The sequence below is a fragment of the Panthera pardus genome, unplaced genomic scaffold (genome assembly GCF_024362965.1).
Source record: "Panthera pardus isolate Hobbes unplaced genomic scaffold, ASM2436296v1 HiC_scaffold_7, whole genome shotgun sequence".
In the NCBI taxonomy this organism is placed as follows: Eukaryota; Metazoa; Chordata; class Mammalia; order Carnivora; family Felidae; genus Panthera; species Panthera pardus.
This window is the reverse complement of record NW_026527002.1, coordinates 28,721,861-28,745,045: the sequence shown is the minus strand read 5'-3', so window position 1 is coordinate 28,745,045 and position 23,185 is coordinate 28,721,861. Positions and strand designations below refer to the sequence as shown.

The window sequence follows — 23,185 nt, the reverse complement described above, 5'->3', positions numbered from 1 at the left end:
TGTATGCTACAGTTACACCTCACACTCAAATCTAAAATTATTGAAGTCATCACTTCCTGTGAAACCTATTCATTCTCCTGTATTCTCTGTTGTACTTGGTGTGGTGCTATGCTTCACAATTGTCTTTAACTCTTGCATTTTCTGTATGTCCCATATTCAATCAATTACCAACTCTTATGCAGTTTACCTCCTAATTAGTTCTTGAATCCTTTTCCTACCCCCAACTCTGCTATCACTCTCCTAGTTCAGGCTCTCATCAGCTCTCATCCTGAATACTATGACATCCTCTTAACTACACTTCTAGTCTCTGGTCTGGCCCTGTCTATAGCTTACTATCTCGTTTCCCTATTTATTTATTTATTTATTTATTTAAACTATTTTATTTATTTTTTGAAGGAGAGAGAGAGAGAGAGAGAGACAGAGCATGAGTGGGGGAGGAGCAGAGAGAGAGGGAGACACAGAATTCAAAGCAGGCTCCAGGCTCTATGCTGTCAGCACAGAGCCCGACGCGGGGCTCAAACCCACGAACCGTGAGATCATGACCTGAGCCGAAGTCAGACGCTCAACTGACTGAGCCACCCATGCGCCCCTCATTTCCCTATGTAAACATTTCAGTGAATCATCATTGTTTGTGAGATTGAGTTCAAGCTCCTTAACATGGAATTCAATAATTCCATCTCCATCTGACTTTCTATTTTAATCTCTTATCATCTCCCTCTACTTCTTATCTTTCACTTTGCTCTCTAGCAGTGGCGCTATTTCTGTCTGGAGCACCCTCCTTCTTTCTCATCATTTAATTAATTACTAATTATTCTTTCATAAAACCTACCTCAGTTATCATCTCTTCCTAGAAAGTCTTTTACTTACCTACTGACCTCCCCCACACACACACACCTTTGTGCCTTTGTAATACCCAAGACCCCTGCCTATCTTTGCCCTTATTACATTATGTTAATATGGCTAGGTATGGATTTGTCTGCACCACCACTATGAACTCTCTAAAGGAACATTATGTCATATCTACTTTTGTGTCTCTAACACACTAACATAATCTATTACACTGGCAATCTTTCTGTAGATGTTGATTGAAAAAATGACAGTGTATTATTATTAGTGTATACCATAGAATACAATTAGAAGCAATAGTATCATCAACTTGAATTTGCAACAGATTATATTGGTATTGATAACATAAAATATAGTGACCAAACAAGGACAATAACTCTCATTTATACTTTCAAGTACCCTAAAAATCACTGAAGTCTATAATTCAAATGAATATAGCAAATATGAATAAGTATGATTATTTATCTTTAGTGCTAAATTATCATAAATGACTAAGTAATATATTTAAATGTTGCTAACCAAATCAGAATTGCTAAGTAGCACACTTGTAAATGAAAGTTTAAATATTAGACTGAAAAAACATTTCCCAGAGAAGTACAGGTACCTCTTAGAAGGAAAATCTGCAGGAATGTATTCTGTTATTCAAAGCACAGGACAATTAGAGTCATCAGTATTACAAAAATAAAAAGAATGACTAGTTATACCATATTCTTTCCTTTATTGACAGTTTTCAATAAAACACATCATTTGAGTTCTAAAAGTACACATTTTTTCTCTCAATGTTATTTCTATTTTGAATGAAAAAATTTAAATATAATCCATAATATTTTTATTTTCCTTAAATTATCTCCTAGACCTCCCTGTAGCCACCACCCACAAAAAAGAAGCAAGATTCTAAAATAAAATGAACAGGATAACAATTTCCTATTTGGAGGGATCTTGGAATCTAGGCTTTCTTTTGCTTGGTAACTTTCCCCATTTATTCCCTCAGGTTAATTATTTTCCCTGCTAGCATGTTTTATGGTTGTGTTAAATTGTCTACAAATGTACAAGTTTATTAAAAAACCATAAATATTATAAGACAACTACAATTTTTCTTTTTTTCAAGATAACTACAATTTTAAGGTCAGTTAAGTTTCAGTTTTGAAACGTTTGCTGATATTTTTGTTTTTAAAAAGAAAATCCTGAAAGTACTTCTTTGCTTGTTTTGGAGTACCTGGTGAATTTTAACAATTCATTCTTTGAATGTTTTGGTTATTGTGCATTCTATTTTTACTAGAAAATAGGTTCTTCATATTTTGCTCGCTGAAGATTATGCAAGCATATGACCATGACTAAAATACTCATCTGCCCAATCTCCAGTTGATTAGCAGGGATGTTGGATGAATGTTACTGCTCTCAGAGATTTCATTGAGGGGATACTAAGAAGTTGGAGGGGCCACACTTGCTCTGTTAGAACTCTTTGTTGTCCCATTTAATTTTTGCCATAGAAAATTTTAAATGAGGTCATTTAACGTAAAATGTAGTTTTCATATCTCAGGGACGATCTGAGTAAAAAGTGCCTCTTTCTTGAACTCACATGAAACAAAAAGATGCTCTCTGTCTCCTTACGTATGTGCAATTATGCCTTCTGTGCTACTTTCTAAAGGGCCTATGAGTACTTTCTAAAGGATATCAGTGTTTTTAACACTCATTCTCTTTCAGTTTGATAGAGTCAAACATCTTTAGGGATTCAAGAATTTCACATAGGGAAAATTAAAAAAAAATAAATGCATAACAGCAACAAATAAAAAGAAAAAAATAAAAATAACACAAAATAAGAATTTCACACAGGTTTATGTTTTTTTATTATTTTTTTTAAAATTTTTTTTTTAACATTTATTTTTGAGACAGAGAGAGACAGAGCATGAACGGGGGAGGGGCAGAGAGAGAGGGAGACACAGAATTGGAAACAGGCTCCAGGCTCTGAGCCATCTGCCCAGAGCCTGACGCGGGGCTCGAACTCACGGACCGCGAGATCGTGACCTGAGCCGAAGTCGGACGCTTAACTGACTGAGCCACCCAGGCGCCCCGGTTTATGTTTTTTTAAACTAACTTTAACAGTCAGAATAATAGTTCCATGAATATCACAGATTCTTAATAGATATGTGTTGAATGAATAAACAAAGCAACCAATTAATGACATGAAAAGGATGATGTGCTTTAAAATTTTCTCGGTAATCTTTTAAATATGTGATGGTGGACATCTATTGTTTTGTCTACCAAGTGATTGTTCTTCTAGGATAGCCTCACCTTTGATTCCTAACAGAGTTGCCAAGTTCCCATGTGACATTGCTGGACATAGTGGCGGGCCCTTGAAACAAGCTAAGTCAATGAATCCCAAGCTTTTTGTACTTTTGATCTAGAAAATAAGGTCAATTACTTTCTAATGGTTGAAATTAAAAGACATAAAGTCTGGTTGGTGTTAGTGGTAGCTTAGCAGTCTAAAATGTGGGCTCTGAACTTAAAGAAGCCTCCAATGGCCAAAGATGGGACAATATGAACATTAATAAAAATAGTAAATGCAATGGATTGAAACGATCAAATATGTTGGAATCTATGAACTCATAATGCTACCAAAAAATACTAATTGGTTACTTTTGCTGTGGAATCAACTCATTATTGTGAATACTAGTTAATAAAGGAAAATAATTGAGGCTGTATGTTGCCTTCCTTGAATTTACTATACATTAGGATAACTAAAAAGTTAACGAGGAAAATTTTTCTCTGTAGGACTATTCTAGCTAATTAGCAGAGAACGAATGATAGAATAGATTACACTCAACTCCATGCCCCATAATGGGCTATGTGATACAATATTTGCTAGCCATATATAGTCATTGAGCACTTGAAATGGGGATGGTCCGAAATGAGATGTGATTTAACCGGTGGTATACTGTTAAGTGTTTAATAACTGGCTCTCTGAGGTGGAAAAAACCCTGCTTTGTGATGTTTGCTGTGGCGTAAATACTATCACCATAGCCATTTTGAGCTACCAGTGGAATGTCCTAAATGTAGATGGGATGAGATGCTCACAGTCAGCTCTCATGGGCCAGGGCAAGCAGACTGTAACACCTACCAGCTATAAGTGGAAAAAATACACCAGACTTTGAAAAATTAGTATGAAAATAAGAATATAAAATATATCATTAATGATTTTTAGTTAAGTATCAAAATGACAGTATTTTCGACGTACTGAGTTAAATAAAATATATTATTAAAATTGTTTTCACTTTTTTACAAATAAGGGTACTATAACATTTAAAATTACATATGTGGCTCATATTATGTTTATCTGCTGCTGTGGACAGTGATCATTACTTACTGCCAACATATCAGCCTGCTTAAAATTCTCTTTCTCTCTTTCTCTCCCTCTACTCCCCTCCCCTACTCATGCTCTCTCTCTCTCTTTTTCAAAGACAACAAGGTATAAGAATTCTTTGTCTTTTACAAGGGATGTTAATAGGCATCATGTACTCTTCCACTGTATTTTTGTTTTTGTTTTATGAGAGAGAGAGAGCATGAGTGGGGCAGGGGAGACAGGCAGAGGCAGAGAGAGAGAGAGAGAGAGAATCTTAAGCAGACTCCACACTCAATGTGGAGCCCAACACAGGGCTCAATCCCCCAACCCTAGAATTATGACCTGAGCCAAAATTGAGAGTTGGATGCTCAACCAACTGAGCCACCCAGGTGCCCTGTAATTTTTTTTTTTTTTTAAATCGAGAATATTATTCTTGGTAACTGTCACCAAAAGTTATTTCTGAATTCCCATTTTACTTTAGTTCTCTATGTCTTATGCCATCTGTCAATTTCTACTTCAAATATAACTATTTAGGTCTTATCTAAATAAGTATAGGCCCTTAAAAAAGAGAGAGAGAGAGAGAGACTTAAGAGATATGGCAATCAAATGTAATGTTTGGATACCATTTGGATCCCAATAGAAATTAATCACCTGTAGGAAAAAAAAAAGTTATGAAACAACGAGAAATTTTAACATGGACTGGATATTTGATGATGTCAAGAAAGTGTTAATTGTTAGGACTATATGGATGTTGCCATTATGTTAAAATTTCTCCTTCAGAGGTACGCACTGAAATAGTTATGGATGAAATGAAATTAAGGGATTTCCTTCAAAATAATCAGTACCAATTGGGAGTAATTGGTAGGGGTATATATGAAACAAAGTGAGCATAAGTTTATGATTGTTATAGCCTTGTGTGTGTGTGTGTGTGTGTGTATCCTAGATTGTCACAGCTAGATTAGTCCATGCATAGGATTAATTGTACTAGTTTTTCCACTTTTGTGTATCTTTAAAATATTCCATAATAGAAAGTTAATGGACCCTGGCAATAGATGGCTAGGGTTTGAATCCTGGCTGTGCCACTTTTTTAAGTTTATGACCTTGAACAACCTACTCAGGGTCATCATCCTCATCCATAAAATGGGAATGTTAGTTATATCTACTTCATAGGTTATGAAAATTAAAGTAATTAATATAAAAGGAAGAAAGAAGATGTATAAAAGAACAGAGCCTTGAAAATGTAGGGACTGATGTGATTCAAGTTCCTGGGTTTGATTCACCATGTTACTCTCTTTAGGTCCCATAAAACACTCCAGAACCCTCCTAATTAATCCCCCTTTTTTCTTAAACAGGTTAAAATTTGTATCTCTGTCTCTTGCAGCTAAAACAGTGCCAGCTAATAAACATGTACTTCCACTTTAGTAGCCTGTGAATTTGAAGTTTGTTATGTGTCTGCTGGGAGCAACCTGTCTTTGATTGGTTACTTTTCTAGAGTTGCTATTTGGGCTCCAGGGTGGTAGCCTCTCAGTTTGGGTAAGGTATTTGATGGTTTTTTGTTTGTTTATCTCTCTCTTTGTTTTAGAGAGAGAGAATGAGCAGGAGAGAGGGGCAGAGGGAAAGAAAGAGAATCTTAAGCAGGTTCCACAGTCAGTGCAGAGCCTGATATGGGGCTCCATCCCATGAGCCTGGGGTCATGACCTGAGCTGAAATCAAGAGTCAGAGGCTCAACTGATGGAGCAATCCAGGCACCCCAGTATTTGATAGGCTTTCCTTTGTTATCTAGTTTGTTTGATTGGTTGTTAATCTTTTTTTTAGTTTGTTTGTTTGTTTGTTTATTTGTTTATTTATTTATTTATTTATTTAGAGTGTGTGAGCAGGGGAGGGGCAGAAAGAGGAGGGAGGGAGAGAGAATCCCTAGCAGGCTCCACACTGTCAGTGCAAGAGCCCGAAGTGGGGCTTGAACTCACAAATGGTGAGATCATGACCTGAGCCAAAATCAAGAGTTGGACACTTAACTGACTGGGCCACCCAGGCACCCCTACAATTTTATTTAAATTAAAATATTTAGGGTGGCTTTGGTTCTTCCAGGAGTTGTATATCTGAAATGATAATACCGTGTTTTTCAAAACACTCAAGTGAGTTAACGTCCACAGTATCATGATTTATTGGGGTATATGAAGAAATTGATATCATTTTTATTTCTACTTATTTTATCTATAAAATAAATCAATGTAGAGATTACCAATATTTGGTGAATTATAATTTATGGGACTACTTACTGACAATTTATTTTTACTAATAGGCATTAAAAAAAAAAAAAAAAGCTTAGACCAGGGACCTGTAACTAGGAGCAATCTGGCCCCTACCCCACTCTCCCCAGGAGGGCAGGGTCCCATAGCCCCAGGGTCCCCTCTCTGAAAAAGAAATTAGAGATTACTGTTCTTAGCCAATGAGTTCCAAACTTTCCTTTATCACAGTGGGCATAATATACAGCCCATCCCAAACATTATTCAGCTGCTTACTTCTTTATGGTATTCACTCCCCACACTCTTCTTCCATCTGGGGTCCCAGTGCCACTAATTAACACCACCTTCTTACTTACTTTGAAAATATGGCCAATTATTCCAGAAGCCTTCCTATCTCTCATATGCTAATACGATCTGTCACCAAGTCCTATCTATTCTGTCTCCTAAATACTTCTTGAATCCATCCCAGTTCTCTCTGACCCAGTGAGATATATTACCAAGTCTCACCTGTGCTATTGTAATGACACCACCCACCCATCCTGTCCCTAGTAGTCTTTCTGCATTCAAATTGATTTCCCTCCTATTTTCCAGCAAGCAGACATAGTGATCTCTTAAAATACAAATCTGGTGTTTCCTTCTCTGGTTTAAAACCCTTTAATGTCTACTTATTACTCTTAGGATAAAGCTCAAAATCTTTAAGTCCCTGCACAATCTCCTTTACTCTACATCCCCCTCTCTTTTTTCATGTTCCACCCAAAGTGGTTCCCTTCCAGTTTTCAAATACTGTGATGCTTTCTGCCTTAAGATGTAATGGTACAATATAGAATGTAATGTTCACTCTGTCTTCAATGCTCAATAGCTGCTTACTTGCCTGATAAACTCCAATTTACCTTTCAGATTCCAACCTAAATGTCAATTGCTAAGGACCCTCTAGAATAGTTCAGGTCTCCAACTCTCAATGTAGCCTGTGCTTTTGTTTCAAAGCACATATATATTAATATCTACTGGCCCACTAGCTCCTCAGGTTCAAGAGAACAGGAACAATGTCCCTAGTGCTGAATACAGCATCTGACTATTTGTTGCATTGATGAATAGATAAGTATCTTTAACTTTGGTTAATTCCATCCCCTGCCCGTTTCCCTAAATGACTACTTTGGGTATAAATTTTTCTGCCTGTTCTCATCTGTTTATTCATTTATTATGTAAATAAAATAATTATTCTAGGTACCACTCTTTCAGCTGATTTGTAGTTCTTGTTTTTGTTTCTCAGGATATCACTTATAACCAATTTGTAAAGTTAGGGTTTCTACCCAAACTTGAGTGCTACTCATTGTACTATGTACCACTTGCTAATTGTGGAGATTTGAAGCAAGTTAACTAATTATATCTATTTTAGAGGGTTATCTTGAGGTTTAAGTAATAGAAGGATAATAAAACAGTACAGTTCATAGCATCTAGCTGGAGCTCCATGAATGTTCTTTTCTGTCTGGCCTCAGTAGTTAAAGAAAAAGGAGTCAATCTTTGCTCCCTTCAGGGTATAATTCTGAATCCCTTCTCCCTAAATACTAATCAGATAGGTTTCTGAGCCTAAATTCAAAGAGATCTCTCCAATTTTAATGCCTTATTAGCTTAATGAGTAATTAAGTTTTTTTGTTTGGTGAGTAAAAATTGGATCTGAGTTCTGTAATTTAGGCTGTTATCTGTGTGCTTAACAAAGGAGAAAATTACAATTTTCCATGGATCTTATCCTGTCTTTCCCACAACAATCAAATAGAAGATCAATTTAGTGGTAAGATATAGAGTTAATTCTGGAGCCAGGAAGCCTATCCATTAAGCTATTACGCTGATGCAGGCATGAAGTGAGGAGGGCCTGTTGGCAGGACTAGAAAGAAAGGGGAGAGACAGGAGAAATATGCTATAGGGAGGCGTTTCCTGACGATCAGCCTAAAGTAGTTACCCTCTACTTATGATTTTGTTCTAATTTTCCACGAGGCACTTACCATTATCTGATATTTTTCTCCTTGGCTTCATTATTAACTGCCTCCTTCCATTAGAAAGTAAGCTCCAAAAGATAAGGAATCATGTCTGTCCTGTTTGCTATTATAGACCCAGCACCCAGAACAAGGCATGGCCTAAAGCAGCACTCCGCATATATTTGTGGAAAGAATAAATTGTTACTGGAAATAAGTAACCAAATATAGTCAAAATAATTTCAAGGTTTAAAGCTTGACCACGATAATAAGGTACCAATAACAAGGAGAAATATTCTTACAGAAGGAGTAGGGATTTTTTGTTTGTTTTCTTGTAGGAGGAGCTAGGAGTTTTAATACTTTTAGGTATGTAGAGCTGAAACGATGGTAAGTCCTGAAAGGTGAAAATTTCTGACAGATGGCTATTTATACTACAGGATACATTGAAATTGAGATTTAAACCAAACCCAACCCAGTTTAGTTCCAGGCCCTGTCCTAGGCCCTGAGGACACAAGGATGAACAATAGTCTCTGCCCTCTGGGAGCCCATAATTAACAGAAGGAAATAGATAGCTAATTATGATATAAAGATTATAGTAATAGAATGATAAACATAGTGAAATGGGAATACAGAGGAGGGAATACATAATTCTGCTGACATTGTAAAAGTCCAGGATGTCTTCCCAGGGTAAAAAGATGAGTAATAAATACTAGGAAAATAAAATTGGGGGGAATGCCCTGAGTTTGATGGTAGTATTCATGTACAACACACAGTGTAATGCTCAACAGGTCACTTCAGATGACTGATGGGCATGAAGTGAGATACTGGTTCTTTTTTTTTTTTTTTAATTTATTTTAAGAGAGAGAGCGTGCGCGCACCAGCCGAGAGGGGCAGAGAGAGAGGGAGAGAGAGAATCCCAAGCAGGCTGCATGCTGTTGGCACAGAGGTGGATGTAGGGCTTGATCCTACCAACCGTGAGGTCATGACCTCAGCCAACACCAAGAGTCAGACACTGAACCAACTGAGCCACCCAGGTGCCCCAGGTACTGGTTCATTTCAAAAGAGAGTACCCAGGGGCACCTGGTGGCTCAGTCAGTTAAGCATCGGACTTTGGCTCGGGTTATGATCTCATAGTTTGTGAGTTTGTGCCCCACATCAGGCTCTGTGCTGATAGCTCAGAGCCTAGAGCCTGCTTCAGATTCTGTCTCTCCCTTTCTCTCTGCCCCTCCCCTGCTCATGCTCTGTGTCTCTTTCTCAGTCTCTCTCTCAAAAATAAGTAAACATTTAAAAAAAAAAAAGTATATCACTATTTTACTGATATTAGAAACCATGCTTCTGAAGAATTTTTAGTAATATGACAAAATGATTGTACTAAGATGGTTTTTAAAAAGGATGGTACAGGGGCACACATAATTTTATATTGTATTTTTTATTTATTTTTAATTTAATTAATTAATTAATTTTAAGAGAGAGAACGGGAAGAGCAGAGATTTATGTGTGATTTGTTTCCTTCTTCATACTCTTCTGAAACGTCAAAGTTTCTATAAGGAACTATAAATATTGAAATGTGACAAATGTCGTTATAGGTTCCATTTATTTATTCATTAATTCTCTTAATAGGTAAGTATGTGTTTAGTGCTCACTATGCACTTTCCTCAATGCTAGAATCGGAAGCTTAGAGGTTATTTAACACAAGCCATTCATCTGAGTGGTTAGAAAGACTCAGGATATATGACAACCTTCGGTAGGTAGTTAGTGATGGGACTCGAACAGGGATACCTCTTCTCTGGTTCTGGACTCTCCTCATTTCATCATCTTGACACTGTACAGGAAGGACGTGATTTGACCAAGCACATAATCAAATAGTAGTATGTCCCTTAGAGGGTATCCTTCCATATATCCCTATGATACACTAACCTCACACATTTTGCATATTCGAAAGTTCTGTTTGGTAAATATTCTTTCTTTATTCTGAACCCTTCACAGGCTGCTCATTACTTTCCAAATAAAATTTAGACTTTCTACCCTGAAGTTCAAGGCCTTCTCCAGTCTAATTTTTGCATACTTTGCAGATATTATATTTGGTCTACTCATTGCTCATGTATAGAAAATAACAAATTTATCATGTGTATTCTTCATGCTCCATGACTATTCTCAGTTTTTTTCCTATTAGTAATTTTCTCAACAAAGGTGTGTGGCAAGAGGAAGAAACAGCCAGTGGCCATTCAGTGAATGAACCCCAAACTATCATTCAGCCATTCACTGAACCCCAAACTATCAATCATAAAGGCTTAACTTTTATTTGGGTCACTACTTCACTGGTGGGTGATTATTAGTAAGTGATTTTTGCCTCTTTGAAAAGCCTGTCCACATTATAGGGTTATTGTTAATTTCTTCATTTATGAATTCTCATAAATTCACCAGGCTCTATATGTTAGGTACTTGGGCATTCATCAGAACAAGATGGGCATAGTCTGTGGTCCTGGGTCTAGAGGGAAAAGACAGAAACACCAGTAAGTTAGAAGGAAACAAAGTCATTATAAATTGTGACAAATATATATTTTTTTAATGTTTATTTATTTTTGAGAGGGAGAAACAGAGTACAAGTGGGGGAGGGGCAGAGAGACAAGGAGACACAGAATCTGAAGCAGGCTCCAGGCTCCGACCTGTCAGCACAGAGCCCGACACAGGGCTGGAAGTCACAAGCCGTGAGATCGTGACCTGAGCCAAAGCTGATGCCCAACTGACTGAGCCACCCAGGTGCTCCAAGAAGTAGACATACTTAAGACATATTTTGGAGATAGAAATTGTGGAGATGTTATAAAATAATGAACTGGACAAATTTAGTAAACCGGTACAGTAAACCTGTACAGTAAATACTGTAAAGACTTTTGAGTTTTAATACACTCCTCTGGGCCTTATTGCACTAAGAGGACTATATTGACTTACTCTGCTGCCAGTGGGATGCTCTTTGTATCTGTACTGTATCACCTACCGTAGCTAACTAAATCTGCCCTTCTAAAAAATTTACCTTGGTCTTAAACTCATTTATTCAAAAATTATTGAGCTCTTAGCTTAAATCTAAAGGTAAAGGATTTGAATGTAAATTGATCCAAAACATAATTTATATATTATTTGTATTCAAAGATATCCTTTAAATACAAAAGAAGCTCCTTTATCAAACTATGAGAATTATATGCTGGCAAAAGCAAAGTATGTTGATAGAGAATATCAGAACAAAATCATTTTTTGCACTAGAATTAAGGTTACAGAGACAGCATTTTTACGTCTAAGTAATGACAGATTAACTGAGTAAAGATTTTTACAAATAACCATTGCATACACATAGGTCTTCAATTTTATTTTTTATTTTATTAAAAAAAATTTACTTTTTAAATTTTAGAGAGTGCAAGAGGGGAGAGGGGCAGAAGGAGAGAGAGAATCTTAAGGAGGCTTCATGCTGACATGGGGCTAGATCCCACGAACCTGGGATCATGACCTGAGCCGAAATCAAGAGTCTGACACTCAAATGACTGAACCACCCAGGTACCCCAGATCTTTGATTTTAGAATCTTTATTTTACTAATAACATGTAGTACAGTAAATTAATCTTAGTGTATTTTCCTATACCTCAGTAAGACCCAGTATGCTTCTAGACAAACAAGTTTCCCTAGCTCCCGAAACAAAATGAAAAATGCTTCTTTTGCTCCAGTTTAACCTCAGCATTCTTTGAGGAGGTTCTGAATTACAAGTATATCCAATCACTCCCAAATAATGATAAAGTCTAACCTATCTGCCTACTTCAAGTTCTAGCCTTGTTTAAAGTAAATGGATTAACATTTTCACTGATGAGATTTTCTCCTATCTAGGTTTGATAGATTATCAGCAATTAAAAAAAAAAAAAAAAAAAAAAAAACTACCACAGCCCTCCATAGCTCATTCTCCTCATTTCACACCCCCATTCCCAAAACTTTCTTTCCCACGAGATCATCTGACTCTTTTTTTTTTTTTAATGCTGGCAATAGTCTAATAACTTCCTTTAATCACAGTTCCTTTAATCACAGATGTCTCCCTTCATCTGTCTATTTTGACCAGATCTCAGGTTTGCAAAAGTTTTTCCTTGTTGAAAAGCTTTGATAAATGTTTGTCTAATATTATTTTTAAATTCAGTTATCTCTTTAATTTTTTTAATATGGAGAGAGTTAATTATTTCTGTTCTTTGCCTATTGCTTTTTCAGAGCACTTGTAGTACTAGACAGACCAAAACAAGATTTTCAAGGGTTCATGCTTCTAACCACCCCAAGGGGTGTCCCAGTGGTCTCCTTGGTGCTTCATGCCAAAAGCTGTGGCTAGGACTTCTGAGCATGTCTGTTTTCCTATGTAATCTTTTTCACTGCTGATTAGTTACATTGGCCCCAAAGGAGAAAGTAAACTAAATCCTCTTTACAAATCCATACAAGTTATTAGGGAATAGGGAAAGAGTTTCCAATGCATGATCAGACCTTGTCAATAAGGCTTTCTTTCTTCCAAAGATACAGACTCTTTCTAAATTTGATTTTGACAGGCTTCATTTTAATTCTGATAACAACAATTAATATTATGGCCTCTTGGATTGTACCTCCTTTTCTTTTTTTCATTTCTTCACGATTTGGTCAAGTGTATGTTCTCGATCTCTGAATGTTTCCTCAATACTGACATTCATAGCTTACATTATTTGTCTCATCAGTAATGGAAAATTGAAAACAATTATAGTATATATTGATCTATGTTCTCTGATATACATATATATATGAATATAAATATGTCCTCTGAATGGGCAAAGTTTCCATTTATTGATGTCTCCCTCCATCTATTCTTTTTTTTTTTTTAATTTTTTTTAACATTTATTTATTTTTAAGACAGAGAGAGACAGAGCATGAACAGAGGAGGGTCAGAGAGAGAGGGAGACACAGAATCTGAAACAGTCTCCAGGCTCTGAGCTGTCAGTGCAGGACCCCATATAGGGCTTGAATTCACAAACGGTGAGACCAGGACCTGAGCTGAAGTCGGACGCTCACCCAACTGAGCCACCCAGGCGCCCCGTCCTCCGTCTATTCTGACCAGATCTCAGGTTTATGTCAGCTATTAGCAACATGACTAGTTCTTACAAGAAGAAACACATCTACAGTCTGACAAAAAATGGTTTTCAAGGAATGACAGTCCTACACTAAATCCCTGACTTTCCAAGCTTTTCCCCTCACGAGTAGTGCTAGAACCTTCAATGTCAGCATGGAAATATTGGGAACTTTGGAAACTGGAGAGGCAGTTGAATGCAGCAGAACTGGCCCAAAAGCAGAATCTCAGAACCTGGGTCCTTTCCAGCCTGAGCTGGAGATTCCAAGCAAGATACTTACTTAGCTTCTCTGAGCCTCGGCTTCCCTTCCTGTTAAATAAGAACAATACCGTAACAGGTTTCAAAATTATACCAATGTACTTTATAAAATGATATGTTCATCATTGCTATCATTCACTTAAAAAAGTAAAGGCAACAACAAATGTTAAAAAGTAAGGGCAAACATTATAAAAAAAAAATAAAAGTAGGAATTTTAAGAATCAAATTTTGGGCTGCCTGCGTAGCTCAGTCAGTTAAGTGGCCAAGTCTTGATTTCAGTTCAAGTCATGATCTCACAGTTCATGGGCTGACCCCCTACATTGGGCTCTGTACTCACAGCATGGAGCCTGCTTCAGATCCTCTGTCTCCCTCTCTCTGCCCCTCCCCCCCCAATAAATAAATGTTAAGAAATGTTTTTGGAAAACATTTTTAAAAATTAAGAAAAAAAAAAAAAGAATCAAACTTTGGAGGCCTGTTGTTAAATTGCATTACGCTCTTCCTCCCAAAACATAAATGTTTGAAATAATATACATTCCCTCCATATTTTAAAAGAGCTCTTCAAATATCCAGAGTTAATTAGTTATTCACAACTAGAATGTTTCAATGGGAAGTTAAGACAACTACATTGAAAGCATGGGAGTTGTATTAAGGAAGAACAAAGCAATCATTAGGAAATTGGACATTTTCAAGGAATTGGAACAGGCCCAAATGGAGGGAAGTAGTGAGGACTTGGGACATCACTGGGACCTTGAAGAATCACCAGGAGGAGAAAGAAACAGGGAGAAAAAGGTGGAGAGAACAAGATAGAGTTCAAATTTTCTAGAACTTTCCTCTTTATATAGAAAGTGGGGGGAAAGCTCTCTTTATTCTGCTGTCCTCAGTAATGCTTCTAGGACCCAGAATTCAAGCAAGTAGTATATATATAAGATTAACCAGGTTTTTGTGCACTTGCCTAGGAACTCAACCATCATAGTGTTTCTGAAAGAAAAATTTATTCCAACTTCCAAAGAGCCAACCCTCAAATGCATTTTTGGAATACAATCTGTTTGAAAGTGAAATAACCAGGCAGCCTGTATAAGTTATCTTTTGAAGGAGTTTGCAGTTAGAAACATACCAGCTTCTGTGCAAAAATGTTTTCTAGTGGTGTATGAATCTTTTGTGGCTATCTTACATATTTTTTGGAAAGAGATGGGCTATAAATATATAAATGAGGTATATAGATAAAAACATTTAGATAGATAATTTTTAAGACAGAGCCATAGAATAGTTTCACCAAATTCAGATATCCTGAAGATTTTTTTTTCCCGTAGCCCTGAAATCAGCTATTTACTTTAGGATATAATGGGGCTTCCTTAACTATATCCTGAGAATAATCTTATCTATAATAAATCATATCTTTGTGAAAAAAAGCTCTGCAAAACATGTGTAGTACTGTAGCCATGTCTATGGTTTATTAACCCTCTCTGGAATATTTAGAAAAACTTATACTTCCAATTTAAAAATTAAAATGGGCAGGTTCAACAAGTACTTGAACTTTTTTCAATCAAGATAGTTATAACTTAGAATGTCTCCTACAGTAATTTTACTCAGATAAGTGATATGAATAATGAATTATTCATTACTATATTATTCTAGCCAACTCATTCCTTTTACACACTAGCTTATGACTGCAACCCTAGTAAAATTTGTATTCAAGAAAAGAGCTAACTTATTTTTCTTTCTAAGGGAAGTCACCCATTAGTAAGGTCCAAACCAGGACACTCTTCTCCAGAAAAATGCTTCAGCAGATGAGATGTCAGGACAATAGGCATAAAACAGGACTAACTTGGCAAATCACAACTATGGTTCCCAATACGTAGCTGCATTTTGGCTGCCCCAATTTCCCTCTCAAGACAACATGCATGATCTGTGATAGAAGGGAGATAGTATGACTTAGTGCCAAGAACAGTAGCCCAACTGACTCTGGTTCCCTGCTAGAGAACTGATACATCATCCACCAGCTCTTTAAACCAGGAAACTAGAGAAAGGTAGGCTTCCTTTTCCTTCACCTCCTTCTTCTAACCAATTATCAAATCTCACTATTTCCACTTCAATGCATTCTTCACACTGACGCCTAACTGCTCTTTTTCAATTGATCATTCTCCTTCTTAAAATCCTTATTGGATCCCCATTGCCCCCATATCAATTTTTACCTTGTTCTATAAGGCTCTCTGTAATTGAGTGTATATCTCTAGCCTCGCTTTTAATCACTCCCTACCCACTCCACCTGCACACTGTGCTTCAGCATATTGAATTACACTCAGTTCCTGGAATGTACCTCGAATTTAACAATATTTTGCATAAATACTTCCTCCTCCATGGTCCCCATTCTCACCCACCCATCCCACTCCTGTGCCTGAAATGCCATCTTTATTACTTAAATCTCAGCTTAGAAAGGACTTCCTCTAGGAGGCTTACCTTCCCACAGGCCCCAAATCCTTCCTATGCGCTATACCATCACAGTAATCTCTACTTCTCTCTTCATTTATTTATTTTTATTTTTAAGTGAGCTGTACACCCAATGTGCAGCTCAAATTCCCAACCTGAGATCAAGAGTTGCATGCTCTACCAAGTGAGCCTGCCAGGCACCCCTCTTCTTCTCTCTTCAGAGCCCTTAATCAAACCCTGGGTTACCTCTTTGTCTGAAATCCCAATGGATTGTGATCTCTGTAAGGGCCTGTACTTCAAGCTTTCCTGGCCTTGACTTTCCAGCAACCTGTTTTGCACAACAAATCAAGAAAATCTGCCGACTTATATGAATGCCAGCCTCACTTTGTGCACATTCCTAATCCCTAGCCTTCAGTCCTAATTTTTTTAAATTAATTTATTATTATATATATATATTTTTAATTTACATCTAAGCATACAGTGCAACAATGATTTCAGGGGTAGATTCCTTGATGCCCCTTACCCATTTAGTCTATCCCCCCTCCCACAACCCCTCCAGTAACCCTCTGTTTGTTCTCCATATTTACGAGTCTCTTATGTTTTGTCCCCCCCCCCCCCCGTTTTCATATTATTTTTGCTTCCCTTTCCTTGTGTTCATCTGTTCTGTGTCTTAAAGTCCTCATATGAGTGAAGTCATGTGATATTTGTCTTTCTCTAATTTTGCTTAGCATAATACCCTCTAGTTCCATCCGTGTAGTTGCAAATGGCAAGATTTCATTTTTTTTTTAATCTGTATTTATTTTTGAGAGAGAGAGAGAGACAGAGACAGAGCATGAACAGGGGAGGGGCAGAGAGAGGGAGACAGAGAATCTGAAGCAGGCACAGAGCTCTGACAGCACAGAGCCTGACGTAGGGCTTGAACTCACAGACAGCGAGATCATGACCTGAGCCGAAGCCCGACGCTCAGCCAACTGTGCCACCCAGGTGCCCCATTTTTTTTTTGATTGCCGAGTAATACTCCATTGTATATATGTACCACATCTTCTTTATCCATTTATCCATTGATGGACACTTGGGCTTTTTCTACATTTTGGCTATTGTTGATAGTGCTGCTATAAACATTGGGTACATGTGTCCTTTCGAAACAGCATACCTGTATCCCTTGGATAAATACCTAGTAGTGCAACTGCTGGGTTGTAGGGTAGTTCTATTTTTAGTTTTTTGAGGAACCTCCATACTGTTTACCTGAGTGGCATTCCCATCAACAATGCAAAAGAGATCCTCTTTCTCCACATCGTCACCAACATCTGTGGTTGCCTGAGTTGTTAATGCTAGCCATTCTGACAGGTGTAAGGTGGTATCTCATTGTGGTTTTGATTTGTATTTCCCTGATGATGAGTGATGTTGAGCATTTTTTCATGTGTCAGTTGGCCATCTGGATGTCTTCCTTGGAGAAGTGTCTATTCATGTCTTTGCCCATTTCTTCACTGGATTATTTGTTTTTTGGGTGTTGAGGTGGTAAGTTCTTTATAGATTTTGGATACGAACCCTTTATCTGACATGTCATTTGCAAATATCTTCTCCCATTCTGTCGGTTGCCCTTTAGTTTTGCTGATTGTTTCCTTCACTGTGCAGAAGCTTTTTATCTTGATGAGGTCCCAATAGTTAATTTTTGCTTTTTTTCCCCTTTCCTCTGGAGACATGTTGAGTAAGAAGTTGCTGCGGGCAAGATCAAAGAGGTCTTTTGCCTGCTTTCTCCTCGAGGATTTTGATGGCTTCCTGTCTTACATTGAGGTCTTTCATCCATTTTGAGTTTATTTTTGTGTATGGTGTAAGAAAATGGTCCAGGTTCATTCTTCTGCATGTCGCTGTCCAGTTTTCTCAGCACCACTTGCTGAAGAGACTGTCTTTATTCCATTGGATATTCTTTCCTGCTTTGTCAAAGATTAGTTGGCCATACATTTGTGGGTCCATTTCTGGGTTCTCTATTCTGTTCCATTGATCTGAGCGTCTGTTCTTGTGCCAGTACCATACTATCTTGATGATTACAGCTTTGTAGTATAGCTTGAAGTCTGGGATTGTGATGCCTCCTGCTTTGGTTTTCTTTTCCAAGATTGCTTTGGCTATTTGGGGTCTTTTCTTGTTCCATACACATTTTAGGATTATTTGTTCTAGCTCTGTGAAGAATGCTCGTGTTACTTTGATAGGGGTTGCATTGGATATGTAGATTGCTTTAGGTAGTATCGACATTTTAACAATATTTGTTCTTCCTATCCAGGAGCATGGAATCTTTTTCCATTTTTTTTTGTGTCTTCTTCATTTTCTTTCATAAGGTTTATATAGTTCTCAGTGTATAGATTTTTGATCTCTTTGGTTATATTTATTCCTAGGCATTTTATGGTTTTTGGTGCAATTATGGTTCGGTCCTAATTTTTATATATTTTTTTGCAGATCATAGTAAACAGCTACTCATACCATCTTGTCTCATTCATGTTCTCCCCCATGCTCTAAGCCTTCTCCTTCAGTGGAAATGAATCCCATGTACCTTATGAGTGCCCTAGGGCAAACAACATATGGAAAAGAAAATTGGCTTATTGCCATAAAAAACACAAACTCAGCAGATTTTTCTTTCCTCCTAAATTTAACTCAATGAAGAAAAGTGCTTACATCACCAAAACTTTGGAGACCCCAGGGAAGTCACTGACAGCTGATTTCTCGATCTCTTCTCACAGTACTATAGAGGACAAATGCCTCCAGTTAAAGGATCCATGCATTCACAAATTGGTGAAGGTACTTAAAAATCATAAAATACTGGGGCGCCTGGGTAGCTCATTTGATTACCTGACTTCAGCTCTGGTCATGATCTCACGGTTCATGAGTTTGAGCCCCGCATCAGGCTCTGTGCTGACAGCTCGGAGCCTGGAACCTCCTTCAGATTTTATGTCTCCCTCTCTTTGCTCCTCCCCTGCTCATGCTCTGTCTCTCTCTCTCTCTCTCTCTCTCTCAAAAATAAAATAAAATGAAATAAAATAAAATAAACAAACATTAAAAAAATCATAAAATACTGTATAGAGAGTCATTAATATATGTTTATGATCGCCATATTCTTATTTCAAATTTAAGACTGTCGTTCAAACACAAAAGGACATAGAAGCATAGCCTCCCCCTCATATGCGAGAATACCTTGGAAGCACAAAAACTCAGCTATGTGAAAATAAACAATGAGAATAAGCGTAGACTAGCAAACAGAATAGTGATCTTCTGGAATTCAAGTATGAAGGCGGCAACATCCATCCCTGGCTAAATTCATCTGTTTCCTCTATGAGTTCTATTTCAGGTCATAACCGTTTTGAGTTGGCTGGACTATCGTGAACTTGATAGAATGTTGCCATTTGGTGTGCCCAGAGGTAAAGAAAAAAAAAATTTGCCCCTTGGATCCTAATTTCAATAATTCCTTTTTTTCTGTGGATATTTGTTTAAGGTTGGTTGAGGAGGGTGCTGTGGTGGTCCACGTTTCTATCAATGCATAATTGACTAGATCTGTTAGAAGAAATTGTCCATATTTTAGGAAACTGTTCAGTATGCCAGTGTTCCTTCTACATTTTGAAAGAAATATTTTTAGAAATATTACTTGAGTATCTGGAAACACAAATGCTTATTTACATGCAGCATAAGATAGTACTTACTGCATCTAGTAATGTAGATAGACAGTGAGTAGCCTATCCCGTCTAGTTTTTCCTACTGTGATTAGAAGGAAATCTTATAATGACCCACACTGAATGATCTGTTCCTGCCCACTTCTCCAACTCCATCTCACTTATTGCCCAGTATGCTGCACCCACACTGACCTCATTTCATGTCCTCAAACACTTAAGATTCTTACTTGGCTGGGCCTTTGCTCACGCTGATCTGAATGGAATGCTATTCTTTCACCTCTTTCCTGGCTGGCTGCTTCATAGACCTTAGATCTTAGTCTAAAAGTCACTTTCCTGGAAAAGCCTTCTTGGAATATGTTTCCTTCTCTCCTGTTTTTCTCTGACATAACTCCTAGTTTTTCCTTTCATAAGTCTCACCCAATTTATTATTGTTTGTTGTCTCTTTCCAACTAGACTGTAAACACCTTGAGGGCAGGAGCCACATCTAACTTGTTCATTATTGAATCCCCAGTACCTGGACTGGCAGGTACTAGTTCTCAGTATGTATTTATTCAATGAAGTATGAATACGTGGATTGGAAAAATATATTTGATGTTGGTTCTGTGAATTATTTATTGCTTAAATGGGTTTATATTTTATTAATATCAACATACATTTAGAAATACTCATACAGGGGCGCCTGTGTGGCTCAGTCAGTTAAGTGTCCAACTTGGGCTCAGGTCATGATTTCACAGTTCTTGAGTTGCAACCCTGTGTCGGGCTCTGTGCTGATACCTCAGAGCCTGGAGCCTGCTTCGAATTCTGTGTCTCCCTCTCTCTCTGCCCCTCTCCTGCTCACACTCTGTCTCTGTCTCTCAAAAACAAGTAACATTAAAAAAAATAAAGACAAATAAATATTCATACAGCATCACTATTGAATTATACATACATAGATATTCAAACTACAATAGTGGATTAAAGATTATTTTAACTCGTTTTGAGGAATCTCAATTCTCCAAGGATTGGTGGCCACTGGAATAGGTGTTGAAGGTTTAAAAGATTGTGCTAAATCTTGCTTTATGCTATGACATATCCTGAAAATTGTCTTTTCTTTCTTTCATTCATTTTTAAGAGATCCTAGGTAAAAACATCTTCCTGAGACTTTTAAAAATATAAACAGTCTAAAAGTCCAGTAAATTCAAGTAGTTAGTTTGTTGTAATTAATTAAGGTTTCTCACTGAAGTCTAACCTTTATTTTTCTGTACTTTAATTTTCTTATGTGAAAGCCTTATTTAACTTTACTTTACCTTGTACTAGATGCTTAGAGACAAAGATGAGCTCCTGTTAGTGCATGGCCCAACAGGAAGCCTGCATAAACAGTTATAATTCAGTGTAGTCCAGTGAGGGAGTTATGCTTTCAAGAACTACCACAACCAACTTGAGGGCATCAGAGACAGTTTCCTACAGAACTGGCACACGAACTAGAATTTAAAGGGTGCATAGAACTAAGGTGGGAGAAGTGGAAAGAAAGAGCCCAGTGTGCGCAAAGACAAGAAGCACTGAAACAAGAAGCACATCACTGTGTTCCAGGTAATATAGGCAGTTCAGTGTTCCTGGAGCATAAATTTGGAGGAGTGGAAGAGGTAGTCAGGGCCAGGTGCAAAAGAGGAGGCTTGTATCTTATTAGGGCACTCGGACTTTATACTCTGGGCCATGGAGATCCACCAGAGGGTTTCATGGGCATTGCTAATAGTAAATCTCTCTGGGAATATATCCAAAGGAAGTGAAAACACTAACTCAAAAAGATACTGTAACTCCATGTTCATAGCAGCATTATTTTTAAAGAAAATTTGTAATGTTTATTTTAATTTTGAGAGAGAGACAGACAGAACGTGAGCAGGAGAGGGGCAGAGAGAGAGGGAGCCAGAATCCAAAGCAGGCTTCAGGCTCCAAGCTGTCAACACAGAGCCCGACACGGGGCTCGAACTCACAAACCGTGAGATCATGACCTGAGCCGAAGTCGGATGCTTAACCGACTGAGCCACCCAGGTGCCCCACAGCAGAATTATTTACAGTAGCGAAGGCATGGAAAGAACCTAAGTGTCTATCAACTGATGAATGGATACAGACATTGTCATGTGTATATATCTACATATGGATATGTACACACACACACAATGGAATATTAGCCATTAAACAAAACAAAAGGAGAAAATCCTACCACTTGTGACAAGAAGGATGGACCTTGAAGGCACTATTCTTTTTTTTTTTTTTTTAGTTTTTTTTTGAAGGCACTATTCTAAGTGAAATAAGACAGAGAAAGACAAATACTGTCTGCTCACTTATACAGAGAATCTAAAAAGAAAACAAATCTCATAGAAAGAGATCAGACTTGTGGTTACCAGAGGTGAAGAATAGGAGGAGGGAGAGGGAATTGGAGGAAGGTGGTCAAAGGTACAAGCTTGCAATAATGAGATAAATAGGTACTAGGGATGTAATATACAACATAACGACTACAGCTAACACTGCTGTGTCATAGATAGGGAAGTTGTTAAGAGAGTAGATCCTAAGAGTTTTCTTTTTTTCTTTCTCTTTACTTTATCTATATGAGAGGATGGTGTTATCTGAACCTGTTGTGGTAATCATTTCACAATATATGTAAATCAAACCATCACACTGTATGCCTTAAATTTATACAGTGATGTATATCAATTATTTCTCAATAAGACTGGGGGGAAAATAGTTAATCTCCAAGAACATGTGAATTGAAAATTTTTATGTAAATTACTTTCCATTTTTACACTACTAGCAGTTGGAAGAGACATATCATGAACAAAAACCTCAAAAGATTTACAATTGGGCACTCTTAATTGTGTTTATTCCAAATGCTTTCCACATCAAAACGGATGTTTAAAATGAATAAATTTGATATTGTGAAGTAGTCCATCTTTAGTCCTGATGTTTATTAAATAGAAAGATTCGAAAATCATCCAATTATTCTTGGAAAATGTGCATGAATGTGTGGTATTTGGAACTCTATTTTAGAACCCAAATGTCATAGACATCTGGACACAAAAATTATGCAAGAGAGACCTTTAGAAATGTGTTACTAATTATTGACTCTTCCCTGCAACAACACAACTGAGCCTTTGTTATATGTACTGTGTGCAGTACTGCTGGAGACTGGCTTTTTTCACATTATGGTTTATTTTCATAAGATATTTCTCATAACTAGCATCACAAAGCACTTCATGGAGTTAGTAAGCCTCAGAAATAAATGAATTATGTTAGCAGTAATGAATAGACAAAACAAAATCTTAGAAAAAAATTGTACAAGGAAGGAAGAGGAA

The 23,185-nt window shown here is 37.3% G+C and overlaps 1 long non-coding RNA gene across 4 annotated transcripts in view; it reads left to right on the top strand.

Moving 5' to 3' along the window:
• Positions 1-23,185, top strand: part of LOC109269398 (uncharacterized) — a 200,390-nt gene that overhangs the window by 16,864 nt on the left and 160,341 nt on the right. For 2 of the 4 annotated variants that reach the window (XR_008420079.1, XR_002081060.2), the window contains one exon: positions 5,539-5,607. The exons of the other annotated variants lie outside the window; for them this stretch is intronic. This is a non-coding gene — a long non-coding RNA (uncharacterized LOC109269398). Of the gene's footprint in view, positions 1-5,538; positions 5,608-23,185 lie in introns of those variants that run through there. 4 annotated transcript variants of the gene reach the window in all.